Source organism: Hylobates moloch, unplaced genomic scaffold, assembly GCF_009828535.3.
Source record: "Hylobates moloch isolate HMO894 unplaced genomic scaffold, HMol_V3 SCAFFOLD_19, whole genome shotgun sequence".
NCBI lineage: Eukaryota > Metazoa > Chordata > Mammalia > Primates > Hylobatidae > Hylobates > Hylobates moloch.
The window spans coordinates 74,910,921-74,916,563 of NW_026652294.1; positions in this window are offsets into that span (position 1 = coordinate 74,910,921).

The window sequence follows — 5,643 nt, forward strand, 5'->3', positions numbered from 1 at the left end:
TCACCATCCTCCAGTCCCCCAAATGGTATATCCTCAGACAGCTTGCAGCGCGCACCTGGAAAAGTCACAGACACTCAATGCCAGCCCATGAAAGCAGCCAGGAGGAGAGCTGTACCTTGCAAAGCCACAGGGGTGGAGCTGGCCAAGGTCAGCGTGACCTGGATGTGAGACATGGGGTCAAAGGAGGTCATTTTAGAACTTTAAGGTTTAATGACTTCCCTTTTGGATTTCAGACTTGCATGGGGCCTGTAGCTCCTTTGTTTTGGCCAAATTCTCCCATTTGGAATGGGTGTATTTACCCAATGCCTGTACTGCCATTGTATCTAGGAAATAACTAACTTGCTTCTGACTTTACAGGACCATATGTGGAAGGGACTTGCCTTGTTTCAGATGAGACTTTGGACTTGGACTTTTGAGTTAATGCTGAAATGAGTTAAGACTTTGGGGGACTGTTGGGAAGGCATGACTGGTTTTGAAATGTGAGGACATGAGATTTGAGAAGAGCCAGGGGCAGAATGGTATGGTTTGGCTGTGTCCCCACCAAAATCTCATCTTGAATAGTACTTCCCATAATCTCCACATGTGGTTGGAGGGACCTGGTGGGTGGTAAATGAGTCATTGGGGCAGTTTCCCCATGCTATCCTTGTGATAGTAAGTTCTCATGAGATCTGATGGTTTTATAAGGGGCTTCCTCCTTCACTTGGCGCTCATTCTTCTCCTTCCTGCCACCATGTGAAAAGGACATGTTTTCTTCCCCTTCCACCATGAGTGTAAGTTTCCTAAGGCCTCCCCAGTCATGCTGAACTGTGAGCCAATTAAACCTCTTTCCTTTATAAATTACCCAGTCTCAGGTATGTCTTTATTAAAACGGTGTGAGAACAGACTAATACACTATCATATGTAACTTCCCACAGAAACGTGTCATTTTTGGAGAAACTGTATCTCCAGAGATGTTTATGTTCACAGGGCTATTAAGGATAGAAAAGGAAAGTGTGCTAAAATTCTAAACCATTGAATCTCCAAACAATTTTTATTTCATCATCATTTTTACCTAGCTCCCAGGGGAAATATATAACATGAGGAAGCCTGACAGGTGAATGAATCCTCTATAATTTTTTCCGTCAGAAAATAAAACACATGGGAGCTCAAGACTGTTCCTGTCCCTCTAGCTAAATTTTTAGACCAGAAGCAGGCATAAACAGTGAACTCCATGATTTTTCTCTTGGAGTCCACTTTAGTTTCATCTGTTCTTCCAAGAAAGGGATAAGGAGAGACTCCTACCCAGATTAGACGTGACATTCAGTCCACCTATTGCACTAGCCAAATAGGAAAGAAGGGAAGGGAAAGGAAGGGGAGGGGAAGGAAAGGGAGGGGAGGGGAGGAGAGAGGAGGGCAGGGGAGGGGAGGTGATGGAGGGGAGGGGAGCAAAGAGAAAGTAGAAATGGAGAAGTGAAACTAGAAAGGGAATAGAAAGCGACATTTTTAAAAAATGGGATAGGAATAGAAGAAAAAGAAAGGGAAGGAGAGAGGAGGGGAGGGAAGGAAGGAGGAAAGATAAAGGGAAGGATGGGAGGTGCTATGATTTAAGTGTCCCTTCCAAAAGTCTTGTTGAAATTTAATGTCATTGTGATGGTATTAAGAGGTGGGGTCTTTAAGAGGTGATTAGGTTATGAAGGCTCTGTCCTCATAATGGATTAAGGTTGTTATCAGGTGAATGGGCTCATTATCTCAGGAGTTGGACCCCCTTTTTCTCTGTCTCATATGCACTCACCTGCTTTCACCCTCCTCACCACATAAGGCATCCTCCATGTTACGATGCAGCAGTAAGTCTCACACCAGATGAGGCCCCTTGGTCCTGGACTTCCAAGCCTATAGAAATGTGAGCCAAATAAATCTCTTTTCTTTATAAATTTCCCACTCTATGGTATTGTGCTATGGCATCAGAAAATGAACCAGGGCAGGAGGGAAGGAAAAGCAAAACAAAACCAAAAGAGAGGACTTCTGAGGAAGCTTCAAGGAAAGGAGAATTTTGAACCCCATTGCTTCTTCCATGTAGAGCCCAGATTGATGGCAGTCCTCTCATCTGTGTAGGCTTTGGCATGTCTTAGCAGACATCAAGTTCTTTGTCCCTTTCCAGGGTCATCTGACACATTTTATGGTTGGAGGTCAGGCTTCATTGAAGATTGCACATTCTAAATAGATATTTTGACTTCATATCCCCACTGCCCACCATGACAAATAATCTCAAACATCTGCATCCAATAAATTTATTTTTCCTGGTTACCTCTCGTATCTGGTAACCAGGTAACATGAGGATACTAGCTCTACAACTTTGCTCACCAAATAATTTTCAAATGGAAACTTGACATCCCATGTAGGTTTGCATGCTAGGGAAGGATACATTGACAGGCTGACATGGATATCTGGTGCCCCCTTGCCTGTTCTAATCGTACTGTAATTAAAAAAATGGTATAGGAACAATTATAACTTCCGTCAGTTTCTTAGCTTGGTCTGTATGGAATAGTCTCTTGAACTCACTTAGCTATTCATGCACTGAGTACATCATATTTTTAAATCTACAAAGCTGTTTATCCTACCAGGATGCTCAAGGGTTATGATGACTTCATGCACTTCCACCTTCTGAAGTCCTACAGGAGTGGTTGACAGGATTCTAGAATAGTAACAACACTTAACATTTATCACTTATATACCAGGCACTATTGTACATACCCCTTTATAAAAAAAAGAAAATTAATTTATTCCCACAATACCAGTGTGAGATAGATACTATAATTTTTACCATCCTACAGGTGACAGAACTGAGGCACACAGAGGTTAAATAGCTTGCCCCAGTGGTAGAGACAAGATTCACTCCCAGGTATTCTGGCTCCTAAGCTTGCATTCTAGCGTGTTACACTATAATGCCTCCAGGGATTGATGACATTTATATTTTGGCTCTACAATTAATATTTTGAATGACTACAAATAGCACATCTAGAAATCATTGATCTGAAGTCTTTGGAGAAGCTATGTCTAGTGGCTTAGGGTTGCTTCGATATCGAAAAGCAAAGCAAAACAAAATGGGAAAGAAACAAAACAAAATACATGTGGCATGTGCTAGGTTGTTCTGCAAGCTGTGCAACAAAGTGATGTCTTCAGCATGGGAACTAACCAAAAAGATTTAGTCAAATATCCACATGGATGTTGGAAGTTTGTTCCAGAAGAAACACTCCTCCTTAATTGGCTCAAATGATCTTTCTAGACCTCTGCGTGTGTAATTCCAGTGCCTCTCCTGTTATTTGTGATACCTGCATTGACATTGACAGGCATCACATATGTAGCAGGGAGTGCGAAGAATGAGCTGCCAACATCAAACCTCATCACATTAAAGGGAAAGATGACAATTTGGTGGGGACCCTTCTGCTAGGATCTTCTTCCTTAATTGTCCTCCCATGTTCGGTATGAGTCATTGTTGACTAATGAGCCGTGTTGCTCACTTTTATTTTCTCCATTCAGCACCAACTAGACTCTGGCTCATTGTAGCCATTCTTTCTTTGTTATTTTATAGCAAAAGGCTGAGAATTTCAAAGTTAGAGCATGTGGATTCCCACCACCACAAATCTCACAACTGAAGCCCAGGTCATCCACAAATCAGAGTAAAGCCTGGGTTGGGATGTCCTCATCAATACTAAAGTCATTTCTCCTATGGAGACTGGCCAAAACCCAAACTATTGGATTAGTGACTCTTCTCTGGTGGCATCCACAGTCATCTCTTTGTCTATATCATCTGAGTCGCCAAGTCGAAGTTCATGCTCTTCTAAGCTATACTGCCTCTCTTTCAGCATTTGTATGTTTAATTGTACCCTCTGTGGTATTGGAATATAGGATTCCTATAGCTAGAAAGAGTTTTCATCAATAAGTTGTATCAGAAAAATTTACTATTAAAAAAAAACACACCAAAGCATTCCACAATGTAACTTACAGCTTCCTATCCTAGCATTTAGGCCTGAGAACAAAGCCTGGCACTACCTTAGGCCTGGCCTGTTTCAGCCTCCCAGGCAAGAATTTTCTTGCTCAATTTCCAACCAGGGTTTAATCTCTTTGACCCATTTCACTGGTCTTGCTTTCTCTACCCATCCATATCTCAGGCTACCGGATCCTTTCCTAATCTGGGATGAAGCAACTTGTTCTTGACTCTCCTACTGCCTGGAACTCTCTTATTATTTTATCCTCCCTCAACTTCAACAGACTGTGACCCTTGTAGCCCCAGTTGCCGCTAGCCCTGCCTCTGAAGGGGAGCCAAGCTCCTTACCTTTTTTCTCTCCCACTGAGCCCATATTTTTGAGTGACTCATTAATTTTTATTTCAATATCTAAGTCCCAGAGGCAAAAATGCCCTTAAGTTACATGGACAGGCCTGCCTCCCCATTTCCATTCTCTAAACAACAGGAACCTTACTGTTATGGATGATTAGTTTGGTTCAATTAAAATTGGATTTATTGAGTGTTTTGCTGCTTATAAAATACTACATACTTGTAGAAAATTCAAAAATTGCAAGTATATATAACAGAAAAAAGTGAGAATTCTTATTAATATCCACATGAAACAACTACTGTTAACAGTTTGGTATACATGGCTCTGTGTGTGTGTGTGTGTGTGTGTGTGTGTGTATAAAATACAGAAATGTTCTCAACTTACAATGGAGTTACATCCAGATAGGCCCATCATAAGTTGAAAATACCTTCAATACACCTAAACTATCAAACATTACAGCTTAGCCTAGTCTACCTTTAATGTGCTCAGAACATTTGCATTATCCCACAGTTGGGCAAAATCATCTAATACAAAGCCTATTGTATATTAAAGTATTGAATAGCTCATGCAATTTATTGAATACTGTACTGAAAGTGAAAGTCAGAATGGTTGTATAGGCACCATCATAATATTGAAAAATCCTAAGTTAAATCTTAACTAATCCTAGGACTACCTGTATATACAATATATATAATATATCTATATGTATATAAAATTGGAGTCTCTTGAAACTGTTTTGAAGTTGTACTATCTATATCATTTTGGAACTTGTGTTTTTCTCACTCAATATATTCTAAACTTATTTTCCTATCAGAACTTATAAATCTAGCTCATTTTGTAAAAGGTTATGCAGTGTTCCATTGTATAAATATATCATAATTTATTTAACAAATACCTAATGATGAATATCTGGTATGTTTTCAATTAATTTGCTGTAATAATGCACAATATACATCCCTGTACATCTAGTTTTGCTTAATTGTCTGAGTTTTTCTGTAGAGCTTAGATTTTTGGACATGGTAAAGTATCTCTGAGCTTCAGTTTCCTTTTCCATAAAATGAGGACAACTTACAAAAGGTTGTGAGAATTAAATGAGATAACTAACATTGTAGTGAATGCGTCATTCACTCTAGTTTAAATTTTAGTACCTAAACCTCTACCTAAGTTGAGAATTCTTCTCTTTATGGGTCTTCAGAAGTACCAAAAATATCAGCTACTCACCTTCTCAGATTCCCTTGCAGCTTGGAAAACTCACATGACCAAGGCTCCAGCAATCAGATGCGCTCACAGCACACTTAGATTTGGGAGCTAGCTGTGCAACAACCAAGGG